Source organism: Schistocerca gregaria, chromosome 10, assembly GCF_023897955.1.
Source record: "Schistocerca gregaria isolate iqSchGreg1 chromosome 10, iqSchGreg1.2, whole genome shotgun sequence".
Lineage (NCBI taxonomy): Eukaryota > Metazoa > Arthropoda > Insecta > Orthoptera > Acrididae > Schistocerca > Schistocerca gregaria.
In genome coordinates, this window is record NC_064929.1 from 18,006,199 (window position 1) to 18,025,154 (window position 18,956).

The window sequence follows — 18,956 nt, forward strand, 5'->3', positions numbered from 1 at the left end:
CAAGACTCTGATAGTCCACATATTGCAGAATGCCTCCAGATGTGCATCGGAAACTACTACTGGTCTTCCAGGGAACGATCAAAGCGTAAACTGTTTGAGACATTACACCCATGGAGGAAAGTTCGATTGGTGACTGTTGTATTCAAGCCGGATGCAATATCTGTGTTTCATCAAGACTCTGATAGTCCACAGATTACAGAATGCCTCCAGATGTGCATCGGAAACAACTACTGGTCTTCCAGCGAACGATCAAAGCGTAGACTGTTTGAGACATTACTCACATGGAGGAAAGTGCGCATGGTGACTGTTGTATTCAATCCCGATGCAATTTCTGTGTTTCATCAACACTTTGATGGTCCACAGATTACAGAATGCCCCCAGATGTGCATCGGAAACTACTACTGGTCTTCCAGGGAACGATCAAAACCTAGACAGTTTGAGACATTACTCCAAGTAGGAAATTGCGCATGGTGACTGTTGTATTCCATCCCGATGCAATTTCTGTGTTTCATCAACACTTTGAAGGTCCACAGATTACAGAATGCCTCCAGATGTGCATCGGAAACTACTACTGGTCTTCCAGAGAACGATCAAGTCGTAAACTGTTTGAGACATTACACCCAAGGAGGAAAGTGCGCATGGTGACTGTTGTATTCAATCCCGATGCAATTTCTGTGTTTCATCAAGACTCTGATAGTCCACAGATTACAGAATGGCTCCAGATGTGCATCGGAAACTACTACTGGTCTTCCAGGGAACGATGAAAGCGTAGACTGGTTGAGACATTACTCACATGGAGGAAAGAGCACATGGTGACTGTTGTATTTAATCCCGATGCAAATTCTGTGTTTCATCAACACTTTGAAGGTCCACAGATTACAGATTGCCTCCAGAAGTGCAACGGAAACTACAACTGGTCTTCCAGGGAACGATCAAAGCGTAGACAGTTTGAGACATTACTCCCACGGAGGAAAGTGAGCATGGTGAATGTTGTATTCAATACCGATGCAATTTCTGTGTTTCATCAACACTTTGAAGGTCCACAGATTACAGAATGCCTCCAGATGTGCATCGGAAACTACTATTGGTCTTCCAGGGAACGATCAAATCGTAGACTGTTTGAGACATTACTCACATGGAGGAAAACGCACATGGTGACTGAAGTATTCAATCCCGATGTAATTTCTGTGTGTCATCAACACTTTGAAGGTCCACAGATTACAAATGCCTCCAGATGTCCATCGGAAACTACTATTGGTCTTCCAGGGAAAGATCGAAGCGGAGACAGTTTGAGACATTACACCCATGGAGGAAAGTGCCCATGGTGACTGTTGTATTCAATCCCGATGCAATTTCTGTGTTTCATGAACACTCTGATAGTCCACAGATTACAGAATGCCTCCAGATGTGCATCGGAAACTACTACTGGTCTTCCAGGTAACGATCAAAGCGTAGACTGTTTGAGACATTACTCACATGGAGGAAAGTGCGCATGGTGGCTGTTGTATTCAATCCCGATGCAATTTCTGTGTTTCATCAACACTCTGATAGTCTACAGATTACAGAATGCCTCCAAAAGAGCATCGAAAACTATTACATTGACTTCCAGGGAACGATCAAAGCATTGACAGTTTGAGACATTACTCCCGTGGAGGAAAGTGCGCATGGTGACTGTTGTACTCCATCCCGATGCAATTTCTGTGTTTATCAACACTTTGAAGGTCCACAGATTACAGAATGCCTCCAGGTGTGCATCGGAAACTACTACTGGTCTTCCAGGGAACGATCAAAGCGTAGACTGTATGAGACAATACTCCCATGAAGGTAAGTGCGCATGGTGACTGTTGTATTCAATCCCGATGCAATTTCTGTGTTTCATCAACACTCTGATAGTCCACAGATTACAGAATGACTCCAGATGAGAATCGGAAACTACTACTGGTGTACCAGGGAACGATCAAAGCGTAGACTGTTTGAGACATTACTCCCATGGAGGAAAGTGCACTTGGTGACTGTTGTATTCAGTCCCGATGCAATTTCTGTGTTTCATCAACACTCAGATAGTAAACAGATTATAGAATGCCTCCAGATGTGCATCGGAAACTACTACTGGTCTTCCAGGGAACGATCAAAGCGTAGACTGTTTGCGACATTACTCCCATGGAGGAAAGTGCGCATGGTGACTGTTGTATTCAATCCCGATGCAATTTCTGTGTTTCATCAACACTCTGATAGTCCACAGATTACAGAATGCCTCCAGATGTGCATCGGAAACTACTACTGGTCTTCCAGGGAACGATCAAAGCGTAGACTGTTTGCGACATTACTCACATGGAGGAAAGTGCGCATGGTGACTGTTGTATTCAATCCCGATGCAATTTCTGTGTTTCATCAACACTTTGATGGTCCACAGATTACAGAATGCCTCCAGATGTGCATCGGAAACTACTACTGGTCTTCCAGAGAACGATCAAAGCCTAGACAGTTTGAGACATTACTCCCACGTAGGAAAGTGCGCATGGCGACTGTTGTATTCCATCCCGATGCAATTTCTGTGTTTCATCAACACTTTGAAGGTCCACAGATTACAGAATGCCTCCAGATGTGCATCGGAAACTACTACAGGTCTTCCAGGGAACGATCAAAGCGTAAACTGTTTGAGACATTACACCCATGGAGGAAAGTGCGCATGGTGACTGTTGTATTCAATCCCGATGCAATTTCTGTGTTTCATCAAGACTCTGATAGTCCACAGATAACACAATGTCTCCAGATGTGCATCGGAAACTACTACTGGTCTTCCAGGTAACGATCAGAGCGTAGACTGGTTGAGACATTACTCACATGGAGGAAAGTGCACATGGTGACTGTTGTATTCAATCCCGATGCAATATCTGTGTGTCATCAACACTTTGAAGGTACACAGATTAGGGAATGCCTCCAGATGTGCATCGGAAACTACTACTGGTCTTCCATGGTAAGATCGAAGCGTCGACAGTTTGAGACATTACTCGCATGGAGGTAAGAGTGCATGGTGACTGTTGTATTTAATCCCGATGCAAATTCTGTGTTTCATCAACACTTTGAAGGTCCACAGATTACAGATTGCCTCCAGATGTGCATCGGAAACTACTACTGGTCTTCCAGGGAACGATCAAAGCGTAGACAGTTTGAGACATTACTCCCACGGAGGAAAGTGCGCATGGTGACTGTTGTATTCCATCCCGATGCAATTTCTGCGTTTCATCAACACTTTGAAGGTCCACAGATTACAGAATGCCTCCAGATGTGCATCGGAAACTACTACTGGTCTTCCAGGGAACGATCAAAGCGTAAACTTTTTGAGACATTACACGTATGGAGGAAAGTGCGCATGATGACTGTTGTATTCAATCCCGATGCAATTTCTGTGTTTCATCAAGACTCCGATAGTCCACAGATTACAGAATGCCTCCAGATGTGCATCGGAAACTACTACTGGTCTTCCAGGGAACGATCAAGGCGCAGACTGTTTGAGACATTACTCACATGGAGCAAAGAGCACATGGTGACTGTTGTATTCAATCCCGATGCAATTTCTGTGTTTATCAACACTTTGAAGGTCCACAGATTACAGAATGCCTCCAGATGTGCATCGGAAACTACTACTGGTCTTCCAGGAAACGATCAAAGCTTAGACTGTTTGAAACATTACTCACATGGGGGAAAGTGCGCATGGTGACTGTTGTATTCAATCACCAGGCAATCTCTCTGTTTCATCAACACTCTGATAGTCCACAGATTACAGAACGCCTCCCGATGTGCATTGGGATCTACAACTGGTCTTCCAGAGAACAATCAAAGCGTAGACTGTTTGAGACATTACTCCTGTGGAGGTAAGTGCGCATGGTGACAGTTGTATTCAATCCCGATGCAATTTCTGTGTTTCATCAACACTCTGATAGTCCACAGATTACAGAATGACTCCAGATGTGAATCGGAAACTACTACTGGTCTGCCAGGGAACGATCGAAGCGTAGACTGTTTGAGACATTACTAGCATGGAGGAAAGTGCGCTTGGTGACTGTTGTATTCAGTCCCGATGCAATTTCTGTGTTTAATCAACACTCAGATAGTCCACAGATTTCAGAATGCCTCCATATGTGCATCGGAAACTACTACTAGTCTTCCAGGGAACGATCAAAGCGTAGACTGTTTGCGACATTACTCCCATGGAGGAAAGTGCGCATGGTGACTGTTGTATTCAATCCCGATGCAATTTCTCTGTTTCATCAACACTCTGATAGTCCACAGATTACAGAATGCCTCCAGATGTGCTTCGGAGACTACTACTGGTCTTCCAGGGAACGATAAAAGCGTAAACTGTTTGAGACATTACACCCATGGAGGAAAGTGCGCATGGTGACTGTTGTATTCAAGACCGATGCAATATCTGTGTTTCATCAAGACTCTGATAGTCCACAGATTACAGAATGCCTCCAGATGTGCATCGGAAACTACTACTGGTCTTCCAGGGAATGATCAAAGCGTAGACTGTTTGAGACATTACTCACATGGAGGAAAGTGCGCATGGTGACTGTTGTATTCAATCCCGATGCAATTTCTGTGTTTCATCAAGACTCTGATAGTCCTCAGATTACACAATGTCTCCAGATGTGCATCGGAAACTACTACTGGTCTTCCAGGTAACGATCAAAGCGTAGACTGGTTGAGACATTACTCACATGGAGGAAAGTGCACATGGTGACTGTTGTATTCAATCCCGATGCAATATCTGTATGTCATCAACACTTTGAAGGTCCACAGATTAGGGAATGCCTCCAGATGTCCATCGGAAACTACTACTGGTCTTCCAGGGTAAGATCGAAGCGTAGACAGTTTGAGACATTACTCCCATGGAGGTAAGTGCGCATGGTGACTGTTGTATTTAATCCCGATGCAAATTCTGTGTTTCATCAACACTTTGAAGGTCCACAGATAACAGATTGCCTCCAGATGTGCATCGGAAACTACTACTGGTCTTCCAGGGAACGATCAAAGCGTAGAAAGTTTGAGACATTACTCCCACGGAGGAAAGTGCGCATGGTTACTGTTGTATTCCATCCCGATGCAATTTCTGTGTTTCATCAACACTTTGAAGGTCCACAGATTACAGAAGGCCTCCAGATGTGCATCGGAAACTATTACTGGTCTTCCAGGGAACGATCAAAGCGTAAACTGTTTGAGACATTACACCCATGGAGGAAAGTGCGCATGGTGACTGTTGTATTCAATTACGATGCAATTTCTGTGTTTCATCAACACTCTGATAGTCCACAGATTACAGAATGACTCCAGATGAGAATCGGAAACTACTACTGGTCTTCCAGGGAACGATCAAAGCTTAGACTGTTTGAAACATTACTCACATGGGGGAAAGTGCGCATGGTGACTGTTGTATTCAATCACCAGGCAATCTCTCTGTTTCATCAACACTCTGATAGTCCACAGATTACAGAACGCCTCCCGATGTGCATTGGGATCTACAACTGGTCTTCCAGAGAACAATCAAAGCGTAGACTGTTTGAGACATTACTCCTGTGGAGGTAAGTGCGCATGGTGACAGTTGTATTCAATCCCGATGCAATTTCTGTGTTTCATCAACACTCTGATAGTCCACAGATTACAGAATGCCTCCAGATGTGCATCGGAAACTACTATTGGTCTTCCAGGGAACGATCAAAGCGTAGACTGTATGAGACAATACTCCCATGGAGGTAAGTGCGCATGGTGACTGTTGTATTCAATTACGATGAAATTTCTGTGTTTCATCAACACTCTGATAGTCCACAGATTACAGAATGCCTCGAGATGTGCATCGGAAACTACTACTGGTCTTCCAGGGAACGATCAAAGCGTAGACTGTATGAGACAATACTCCCATGGAGGTAAGTGCGCATGGTGACTGTTGTATTCCATCCCGATGCAATTTCTGTGTTTCATCAACACTTTGAAGGTCCACAGATAACAGATTGCCTCCAGATGTGCATCGGAAACTACTACTGGTCTTCCAGGGAACGATCAAAGCGTAGAAAGTTTGAGACATTACTCCCACGGAGGAAAGTGCGCATGGTTACTGTTGTATTCCATCCCGATGCAATTTCTGTGTTTCATCAACACTTTGAAGGTCCACAGATTACAGAAGGCCTCCAGATGTGCATCGGAAACTATTACTGGTCTTCCAGGGAACGATCAAAGCGTAAACTGTTTGAGACATTACACCCATGGAGGAAAGTGCGCATGGTGACTGTTGTATTCAATTACGATGCAATTTCTGTGTTTCATCAACACTCTGATAGTCCACAGATTACAGAATGACTCCAGATGTGAATCGGAAACTACTACTGGTCTACCAGGGAACGATCAAAGCGTAGCCTGTTTGAGACATTACTCCCATGGAGGAAAGTGCGCTTGATGACTGTTGTATTCAGTCCCGATGCAATTTCTGCGTTTCATCAACACTCAGATAGTCCACAGATAACAGAATGCCTCCAGATGTGCGTCGGAAACTACTACTGGTCTTCCAGGGAACGACCAAAGCGTAGACTGTTTTCGACATTACTCCCATGGAGGAAAGTGCGCTGGGTGACTGTTGTATTCAGTCCAGATGCAATTTCTGTGTTTCATCAAGACTCTGATAGTCCACAGATTACAGAATGCCTCCAGATGTGCATCGGAAACTACTACTGGTCTTCCAGGGAACGTTCAAAGCCTAGACAGTTTAAGACATTACTCCCACGTAGGAAAGTGCGCATGGTGACTGTTGTATTCCATCCTGATGCAATTTCTGTGTTTCATCAACACTTTGAAGGTTCACAGATTACAGAATGCCTCCAGATGTGCATCGGAAACTACTACTGGCCTTCCAGGGAACGATCAAGGCGTAAACTGTTTGAGACATTACACCCATGTAGGAAAGTGTGCATGGTGACTGTTGTATTCAATTCCGATGCAATTTCTGTGTTTCATCAAGACTCTGATAGTCCACAGATTACAGAATGTCTCCAGATGTGCATCGGAAACTACTACTGGTCTTCCAGGGAACGATGAAATCGTAGACTGGTTGAGACATTACTCACATGGAGGAAAGTGCACATGGTGACTGTTGTATTCAATCCCGATGCAATTTCTGTGTGTCATCAACACTTTGAAGGTCCACAGATTACAGAGTGCCTCCAGATGTCCTTCGGAAACTACTACTGATCTTCCAGGGTAAGATCGAAGCGTAGACAGTTTGAGACATTACTCCCATGGAGGTAAGTGCGCATGGTGACTGTTGTATTCCATCCCGATGCAATTTCTGTGGTTCATCAACACTTTGAAGGTCCACAGATTACAGAATGCCTCCAGACGTGCATCGGAAACTACTACTGGTCTTCCAGGGAACGATCAAATCGTAGATTGTATGAGACAATACTCCCATGGAGGTAAGTGCGCATGGTGACTGTTGTATTCAATCCCGATGCAATTTCTGTGTTTCATCAACACTCTGATAGTCCACAGATTACAGAATGACTCCAGATGTGAATCGGAAACAACTACTGGTCTACCGGGGAACGATCAAAGCGTAGACTGTTTGAGACATTACTCCCATGGAGGAAAGTGCGCTTGGTGACTGTTGTATTCAATCCCGATGCAATTTCTGTGTTTCATCAACACTCTGATAGTCCACAGATTACAGAATGCCTCGAGATGTGCATCGGAAACTACTACTGGTCTTCCAGGGAACGATCAAAGCGTAGACTGTATGAGACAATACTCCCATGGAGGTAAGTGCGCATGGTGACTGTTGTATTCCATCCCGATGCAATTTCTGTGTTTCATCAACACTTTGAAGGTCCACAGATTACAGAATGCCTCCAGATGTGCATCGGAAACTACTACTGGTCTTCCAGGGAACGATCAAAGCGTAAACTGTTTGAGACATTACACCCATGGAGGAAAGTGCGCATGGTGACTGTTGTATTCAATCCCGATGCAATTTCTGTGTTTCATCAAGACTCTGATAGTCCACAGATAACACAATGTCTCCAGATGTGCATCGGAAACTACTACTGGTCTTCCAGGTAACGATCAAAGGGTAGACTGGTTGAGCCATTACTCACATGGAGGAAAGTGCACATGGTGACTGTTGTATTCAATCCCGATGCAATATCTGTGTGTCATCAACACTTTGAAGGTACACAGATTAGGGAATGCCTCCAGATGTCCATCGGAAGCTACTACTGGTCTTCCAGGGTAAGATCGAAGCGTCGACAGTTTGAGACATTACTCCCATGGAGGTAAGTGCGCATGGTGACTGTTGTATTTAATCCCGATGCAAATTCTGTGTTTCATCAACACTTTGAAGGTCCACAGATTACAGATTGCCTCCAGATGTGCATCGGAAACTACTACTGGTCTTCCAGGGAACGATCAAAGCGTAGGCTGTTTGAAACATTACACACATGGAGGAAAGTGCGCATGGTTACTGTTGTATTCAATCCCGATGCAATTTCTGTGTTTCATCAAGACTCTGATAGTCCACAGATTACAGAATGCCTCCAGATGTGCATCGGAAACTACTATTGGTCTTCCAGGGAACGATCAAAGCGTAGACTGTATGAGACAATACTCCCATGGAGGTAAGTGCGCATGGTGACTGTTGTATTCAATTACGATGCAATTTCTGTGTTTCATCAACACTCTGATAGTCCACAGATTACAGAATGCCTCGAGATGTGCATCGGAAACTACTACTGGTCTTCCAGGGAACGATCAAAGCGTAGACTGTATGAGACAATACTCCCATGGAGGTAAGTGCGCATGGTGACTGTTGTATTCCATCCCGATGCAATTTCTGTGTTTCATCAACACTTTGAAGGTCCACAGATTACAGAATGCCTCCAGATGTGCATCGGAAACTACTACTGGTCTTCCAGGGAACGATCAAAGCGTAAACTGTTTGAGACATTACACCCATGGAGGAAAGTGCGCATGGTGACTGTTGTATTCAATCCCGATGCAATTTCTGTGTTTCATCAAGACTCTGATAGTCCACAGATAACACAATGTCTCCAGATGTGCATCGGAAACTACTACTGGTCTTCCAGGTAACGATCAAAGGGTAGACTGGTTGAGCCATTACTCACATGGAGGAAAGTGCACATGGTGACTGTTGTATTCAATCCCGATGCAATATCTGTGTGTCATCAACACTTTGAAGGTACACAGATTAGGGAATGCCTCCAGATGTCCATCGGAAACTACTACTGGTCTTCCAGGGTAAGATCAAAGCGTCGACAGTTTGAGACATTACTCCCATGGAGGTAAGTGCGCATGGTGACTGTTGTATTTAATCCCGATGCAAATTCTGTGTTTCATCAACACTCTGATAGTCCACAGATTACAGAATGCCTCCAGATGTGCATCGGAAACTACTACTGGTCTTCCAGGGAACGATCAAAGCGTAGACAGTTTGAGACATTACTCCCACGGAGGAAAGTGCGCATGGTGACTGTTGTATTCCATCCCGAGGCAATTTCTGTTTTTCATCAACACTTTGAAGGTCCACAGATTACAGAATGCCTCCAGATGTGCATCGGAAACTACTACTGGTCTTCCAGGGAACGATCAAAGCGTAAACTGTTTGAGACATTACACCCATGGAGGAAAGTGCGCATGGTGACTGTTGTATTCAATTACGATGCAATTTCTGTGTTTCATCAACACTCTGATAGTCCACAGATTACAGAATGACTCCAGATGTGAATCGGAAACTACTACTGGTCTACCAGGTAACGATCAAAGCGTTGACAGTTAGAGACATTACTCACGTGGAGGAAAGTGCGCATGGTGACTGTTGTATTCCATCCCGATGCAATTTCTGTGTTTATCAACACTTTGAAGGTCCACAGATTACAGAATGCCTCCAGATGTGCATCGGAAACTACTACTGGTCTTCCAGGGAACGATCACAGCGTAGACTGTATGAGACAATACTCCCATGGAGGTAAGTGCGCATGGTATCTGTTGTATTCAATCCCGATGCAAATTCTGTGTTTCATCAACACTCTGATAGTCCACAGATAACAGAATGACTCCAGATGTGAATAGGAAACTACTACTGGTCTACCAGGGAACGATCGAAGCGTAGACTGTTTGAGTCATTACTAGCATGGAGGAAAGTGCGCTTGGTGACTGTTGTATTCAGTCCCGATGCAATTTCTGTGTTTAATCAACACTCAGATAGTCCACAGATTTCAGAATGCCTCCAGATGTGCATCGGAAACTACTACTGGTCTTCCAGGGAACGATCAATGCGTAGACTGTTTGCGACATTACTCCCATGGAGGAAAGTGCGCATGGTGACTGTTGTATTCAATCCCGATGCAATTTCTGTGTTTCATCAACACTCTGATAGTCCACAGATTACAGAATGCCTCCAGATGTGCTTCGGAGACTACTACTGGTCTTCCAGGGAACGATAAAAGCGTAAACTGTTTGAGACATTACACCCATGGAGGAAAGTGCGCATGGTGACTGTTGTATTCAAGCCCGATGCAATATCTGTGTTTCATCAAGACACTGATAGTCCACAGATTACAGAATGCCTCCAGATGTGCATCGGAAACTACTACTGGTCTTCCAGGGAATGATCAAAGCGTAGACTGTTTGAGACATTACTCACATGGAGGAAAGTGCGCATGGTGACTGTTGTATTCAATCCCGATGCAATTTCTGTGTTTCATCAACACTTTGATGGTCCACAGATTACAGAATGCCTCCAGATGTGCATCGGAAACTACTACTGGTCGTCCAGGGAACGATCAAAGCGTAAACTGTTTGAGACATTACTCCCACGGAGGAAAGAGCGCATGGTGACTGTTGTATTCCATCCCGATGCAATTTCTGTGTTTCATCAACTCTTTGAAGGTCCACAGATTACAGAATGCCTCCAGATGTGCATCGGAAACTACTACTGGTCTTCCAGGGAACGATCAAAGCGTAAACTGTTTGAGACATTACACCCATGGAGGAAAGTGCGCATGGGGACTGTTGTATTCAATTACGATGCAATTTCTGTGTTTCATCAACACTCTGATAGTCCACAGATTACAGAATGACTCCAGATGTGAATCAGAAACTACTACTGGTCTACCTGGTAACGATCAAAGCGTTGACAGTTTGAGACATTACTCACGTGGAGGAAAGTGCGCATGGTGACTGTTGTATTCCATCCCGATGCAACTTCTGTGTTTATCAACACTTTGAAGGTCCACAGATTACCGAATGCCTCCAGATGTGCATCGGAAACTACTACTGGTCTTCCAGGGAACGATCAAAGCCTAGACTGTATGAGACAATACTCCCATGGAGGTAAGTGCTCATGGTGTCTGTTGTATTCAATCCCGATGCAATTTCTGTGTTTCATCAACACTCTGATAGTCCACAGATAACAGAATGACTCCAGATGTGAATAGGAAACTACAACTGGTCTACCAGGGAACGATCGAAGCGTAGACTGTTTGAGACATTACTAGCATGGAGGAAAGTGCGCTTTGTGACTGTTGTATTCAGTCCCGATGCAATTTCTGTGTTTAATCAACACTCAGATAGTCCACAGATTTCAGAATGCCTCCAGATGTGCATCGGAAACTACTACTGGTCTTCCAGGGAACGATCAATGCGTAGACTGTTTGAGACATTACTCCCATGGAGGAAAGTGCGCATGGTGACTGTTGTATTCAATCCCGATGCAATTTCTGTGTTTCATCAACACTCTGATAGTCCACAGATTACAGAATGCCTCCAGATGTGCTTCGGAGACTACTACTGGTCTTCCAGCGAACGATAAAAGCGTAAACTGTTTGAGACATTACACCCATGGATGAAAGTGCGCATGGTGACTGTTGTATTCCATCCCGATGCAATTTCTGTGTTTCATCAACACTTTGAAGGTCCACAGATTACAGAATGCCTCCAGATGTGCATCGGAAACTACTACTGGTCTTCCAGGGAACGATCAAATCGTAGACTGTATGAGACAATACTCCCATGGAGGTAAGTGCGCATGGTGACTGTTGTATTCAATCCCGATGCAATTTCTGTGTGTCATCAACACTTTGAAGGTCCACAGATTACAGAATGCCTCCAGATGTCCATCGGAAACTACTACTGGTTTTCCAGGGTAAGATCGAAGCGTAGACAGTTTGAGACATTACTCCCGTGGAGGTAAGTGCGCATGGTGACTGTTGTATTTAATCCCGATGCAAATTCTGTGTTTCATCAACACTTTGAAGGTCCACAGATTACAGATTGCCTCCAGATGTGCATCGGAAACTACTACTGGTCTTCCAGGGAACGATCAAAGCGTAGGCAGTTTGAAACATTACACACATGGAGGAAAGTGCGCATGGTTACTGTTGTATTCAATCCCGATGCAATTTCTGTGTTTCATCAAGACTCTGATAGTCCACAGATTACAGAATGCCTCCAGATGTGCATCGGAAACTACTATTGGTCTTCCAGGGAACGATCAAAGCGTAGACTGTATGAGACAATACTCCAATGGAGGTAAGTGCGCATGGTGACTGTTGTATTCAATTACGATGCAATTTCTGTGTTTCATCAACACTCTGATAGTCCACAGATTACAGAATGACTCCAGATGTCAATCGGAAACTACTACTGGTCTACCAGGGAACGATCAAAGCGTAGACTGTTTGAGACATTACTCCCATGGAGGAAAGTGCGCATGGTGACTGTTGTATTCTATCCCGATGCAATTTCTGTGTTTCATCAACACTTTGAAGGTCCACAGATTACAGAATGCCTCGAGATGTGCATCGGAAACTACTACTGGTCTTCCAGGGAACGATCAAAGCGTAGACTGTATGAGACAATACTCCCATGGAGGTAAGTGCGCATGGTGACTGTTGTATTCCATTCCGATGCAATTTCTGTGTTTCATCAACACTTTGAAGGTCCACAGATTACAGAATGCCTCCAGATGTGCATCGGAAACTACTACTGGTCTTCCAGGGAACGATCAAAGCGTAAACTGTTTGAGACATTACACCCATGGAGGAAAGTGCGCATGGTGACTGTTGTATTCAATCCCGATGCAATTTCTGTGTTTCATCAAGACTCTGATAGTCCACAGATAACACAATGTCTCCAGATGTGCATCGGAAACTACTACTGGTCTTCTAGGTAACGATCAAAGGGTAGACTGGTTGAGCCATTACTCACATGGAGGAAAGTGCACATGGTGACTGTTGTATTCAATCCCGATGCAATATCTGTGTGTCATCAACACTTTGAGGGTACACAGATTAGGGAATAACTCCAGATGTCCATCGGAAACTACTACTGGTCTTCCAGGGTAAGATCGAAGCGTCGACAGTTTGAGACAATACTCCCATGGAGGTAAGTGCGCATGGTGACTGTTGTATTTAATCCCGATGCAAATTCTGTGTTTCATCAAAACTCTGATAGTCCACAGATTAAAGAATGCCTCCAGATGTGCATCGGAAACTACTACTGGTCTTCCAGGGAACGATCAAAGCGTAAACTGTTTGAGACATTACACCCATGGAGGAAAGTGCGCATGGTGACTGTTGTATTCAATTACGATGCAATTTCTGTGTTTCATCAACACTCTGATAGTCCACAGATTACAGAATGACTCCAGATGTGAATCGGAAACTACTACTGGTCTACCGGGTAACGATCAAAGCGTTGACAGTTTGAGACATTACTCACGTGGAGGAAAGTGCGCATGGTGACTGTTGTATTCCATCCCGATGGAATTTCTGTGTTTATCAACACTTTGAAGGTCCACAGATTACAGAATGCCTCCAGATGTGCATCGGAAACTACTACTGGTCTTCCAGGGAACGATCAAAGCGTAGACTGTATGAGACAATACTCCCATGGAGGTAAGTGCGCATGGTATCTGTTGTATTCAATCCCGATGCAAATTCTGTGTTTCATCAACACTCTGATAGTCCACAGATAACAGAATGACTCCAGATGTGAATAGGTAACTACTACTGGTCTACCAGGGAACGATCGAAGCGTAGACTGTTTGAGTCATTACTAGCATGGAGGAAAGTGCGCTTGGTGACTGTTGTATTCAGTCCCGATGCAATTTCTGTGTTTAATCAACACTCAGATAGTCCACAGATTTCAGAATGCCTCCAGATGTACATCGGAAACTACTACTGGTCTTCCAGGCAACGATCAATGCGTAGACTGTTTGCGACATTACTCCCATGGAGGAAAGTGCGCATGGTGACTGTTGTATTTAATCCCGATGCAATTTCTGTGTTTCATCAACACCCTGATAGTCCACAGATTACCGAATGCCTCCAGATGTGCTTCGGAGACTACTACTGGTCTTCCAGGGAACGATAAAAGCGTAAACTGTTTGAGACATTACACCCATGGAGGAAAGTGCGCATGGTGACTGTTGTATTCAAGCCCGATGCAATATCTGTGTTTCATCAACACTCTGATAGTCCACAGATTACAGAATGCCTCCAGATGTGCATCGGAAACTACTACTGGTCTTCCAGGGAATGATCAAAGCGTAGACTGTTTGAGACATTACTCCCATGGAGGAAAGTGCGCATGGTGACTGATGTATTCCATCCCGATGCAATTTCTGTGTTTCATCAACACTTTGAAGGTCCACAGATTACAGAATGCCTCGAGATGTGCATCGGAAACTACTACTGGTCTTCCAGGGAACGATCAAAGCGTAGACTGTATGAGACAATACTCCCATGGAGGTAAGTGCGCATGGTGACTGTTGTATTCCATCCCGATGCAATTTCTGTGTTTCATCAACACTTTGAAGGTCCACAGATTACAGAATGCCTCCAGATGTTCATCGGAAACTACTACTGGTCTTCCAGGGAACGATCAAAGCGTAAACTGTTTGAGACATTACACCCATGGAGGAAAGTGCGCATGGTGACTGTTGTATTCAATCCCGATGCAATTTCTGTGTTTCATCAAGACTCTGATAGTCCACAGATAACACAATGTCTCCAGATGTGCATCGGAAACTACTACTGGTCTTCCAGGTAACGATCAAAGGGTAGACTGGTTGAGCCATTACTCACATGGAGGAAAGTGCACATGGTGACTGTTGTATTCAATCCCGATGCAATATCTGTGTGTCATCAACACTTTGAAGGTCCACAGATTACAGAATGCCTCCAGATGTGCATCGGAAACTACTACTGGTCTTCCAGGGAACGATCAAAGCGTAAACTGTTTGAGACATTACACCCATGGAGGAAAGTGCGCATGGTGACTGTTGTATTCAATTACGATGCAATTTCTGTGTTTCATCAACACTCTGATTGTCCACAGATTACAGAATGACTCCAGATGTGAATCGGAAACTACTACTGGTCTACCAGGTAACGATCAAAGCGTTGACAGTTTGAGAGATTACTCACGTGGAGGAAAGTGCGCATGGTGACTGTTGTATTCCATCCCGATGCAATTTCTGTGTTTATCAACACTTTGAAGGTCCACAGATTACAGAATGCCTCCAGATGTGCATCGGAAACTACTACTGGTCTTCCAGGGAACGATCAAAGCGTAGACTGTATGAGACAATACTCCCATGGAGGTAAGTGCGCATGGTATCTGTTGTATTCAATCCCGATGCAAATTCTGTGTTTCATCAACACTCTGATAGTCCACAGATAACAGAATGACTCCAGATGTGAATAGGTAACTACTACTGGTCTACCAGGGAACGATCGAAGCGTAGACTGTTTGAGTCATTACTAGCATGGAGGAAAGTGCGCTTGGTGACTGTTGTATTCAGTCCCGATGCAATTTCTGTGTTTAATCAACACTCAGATAGTCCACAGATTTCAGAATGCCTCCAGATGTGCATCGGAAACTACTACTGGTCTTCCAGGGAACGATCAATGCGTAGACTGTTTGCGACATTACTCCCATGGAGGAAAGTGCGCATGGTGACTGTTGTATTCAATCCCGATGCAATTTCTGTGTTTCATCAACACCCTGATAGTCCACAGATTACAGAATGCCTCCAGATGTGCCTCGGAGACTACTACTGGTCTTCCAGGGAACGATAAAAGCGTAAACTGTTTGAGACATTACACCCATGGAGGAAAGTGCGCATGGTGACTGCTGTATTCAAGCCCGATGCAATATCTGTGTTTCATCAAGACTCTGATAGTCCACAGATTACAGAATGCCTCCAGATGTGCATCGGAAACTACTACTGGTCTTCCAGGGAATGATCAAAGCGTAGACTGTTTGAGACATTACTCACATGGAGGAAAGTGCGCATGGTGACTGTTGTATTCAATCCCGATGCAATTTCTGTGTTTCATCAACACTTTGATGGTCCACAGATTACAGAATGCCTCCAGATGTGCATCGGAAACTACTACTGGTCGTCCAGGGAACGATCAAAGCGTAAACTGTTTGAGACATTACTCCCACGGAGGAAAGTGCGCATGGTGACTGTTGTATTCCATCCCGATGCAATTTCTGTGTTTCATCAACTCTTTGAAGGTCCACAGATTACAGAATGCCTCCAGATGTGCATCGGAAACTACTACTGGTCTTCCAGGGAACGATCAAAGCGTAAACTGTTTGAGACATTACACCCATGGAGGAAAGTGCGCATGGTGACTGTTGTATTCTATTACGATGCAATTTCTGTGTTTCATCAACACTCTGATAGTCCACAGATAACAGAATGACTCCAGATGTGAATAGGAAACTACAACTGGTCTACCAGGGAACGATCGAAGCGTAGACTGTTTGAGACATTACTAGCATGGAGGAAAGTGCGCTTGGTGACTGTTGTATTCAGTCCCGATGCAATTTCTGTGTTTAATCAACACTCAGATAGTCCACAGATCTCAGAATGCCTCCAGATGTGCATCGGGATCTACTACTGGTCTTCCAGGGAACGATCAATGCGTAGACTGTTTGCGACATTACTCAAATGGAGGAAAGTGCGCATGGTGACTGTTGTATTCAATCCCGATGCAATTTCTGTGTTTCATCAACACTCTGATAGTCCACAGATTACAGAATGCCTCCAGATGTACTTCGGAGACTACTACTGGTCTTCCAGCGAACGATAAAAGCGTAAACTGTTTGAGACATTACACCCATGGAGGAAAGTGCGCATGGTGACTGTTGTATTCAAGCCCGATGCAATATCCGTGTTTCATCAAGACTCTGATAGTCTACAGATTACAGAATGCCTCCAGATGTGCATCGGAAACTACTACTGGTTTTCCAGGGAATGATCAAAGCGTAGACTCTTTGAGACATTACTCACATGGAGGAAAGTGCGCATGGTGACTGTTGTATTCAATCCCGATGCAATTTCTGTGTTTCATCAACACTTTGATGGTCCACAGATTACAGAATGCCTCCAGATGTGCATCGGAAACTACTACTGGTCGTCCAGGGAACGATCAAAGCGTAAACCATTTGAGACATTACACCCATGGAGGAAAGTGCGCATGGTGACTGTTGTATTCAATCCCGATGCAATTTCTGTGTTTCATCAAGACTCTGATAGTCCACAGATTACAGAATGTCTCCAGATGTGCATCAGAAACTACTACTGGTCTTCCAGGTAACGATCAAAGCGTAGACTGGTTGAGACATTACTCACATGGAGGAAAGTGCACATGGTGACTGTTGTATTCAATCCCGATGCAATATCTGTGTGTCATCAACACTTTGAAGGTCCACAGATTAGGGAATGCCTCCAGATGTCCATCGGAAACTACTACTGGTCTTCCAGGGTAAGATCGAAGCGTAGACAGTTTGCGACTTCACTCCCATGGAGGTAAGTAAGCATGGTGACTGTTGTTTTCCATCCCGATGCAATTTCTGTGTTTCATCAACACTTTGAAGGTCTACAGATTACAGAATGCCTCCAGATGTGCATCGGAAACTACTACTGGTCTTCCAGGGAACGATCAAAGCGTAGACTGTATGAGACAATACTCCCATGGAGGTAAGTGCGCATGGTGTCTGTTGTATTCAATCCCGATGCAATTTCTGTGTTTCATCAACACTCTGATAGTCCACAGATAACAGAATGACTCCAGATGTGAATAGGAAACTACTACTGGTCTACCAGGGAACGATCGAAGCGTAGACTGTTTGAGACATTACTAGCATGGAGGAAAGTGCGCTTGGTGACTGTTGTATTCAGTCCCGATGCAATTTCTGTGTTTCATCAACACTTTGATGGTCCACAGATTACAGAATGCCTCCAGATGTGCATCGGAAACTACTACTGGTCTTCCAGGGAACGATCAATGCGTAGACTGTTTGCGACATTACTCCCATGGAGGAAAGTGCGCATGGTGACTGTTGTATTCAATCCCGATGCAATTTCTGTGTTTCATCAACACTCTGATAGTCCACAGATTACAGAATGCCTCCAGATGTGCTTCGGAGACTACAACTGGTCTTCCAGGGAACGATCAAAGCGTAAACTGTTTGAGGCATTACACCCATGGAGGAAAGTGCGCATGGTGACTGTTGTATTCAATCCCGATGCAATTTCTGTGTTTCATCAAGACTCTGATAGTCCACAGATAACACAATGTCTCCAGATGTGCATCGGAAACTACTACTGGTCTTCCAGGTAACGATCAAAGGGTAGACTGGTTGAGCCATTACTCACATGGAGGAAAGTGCACATGGTGACTGTTGTATTCAATCCCGATGCAATATATGTGTGTCATCAACACTTTGAAGGTCCACAGATTACAGAATGCCTCCAGATGTGCATCGGAAACTACTACTGGTCTTCCAGGGAACGATCAAAGCGTAAACTGTTTGAGACATTACACCCATGGAGGAAAGTGCGCATGGTGACTGTTGTATTCAATTACGAT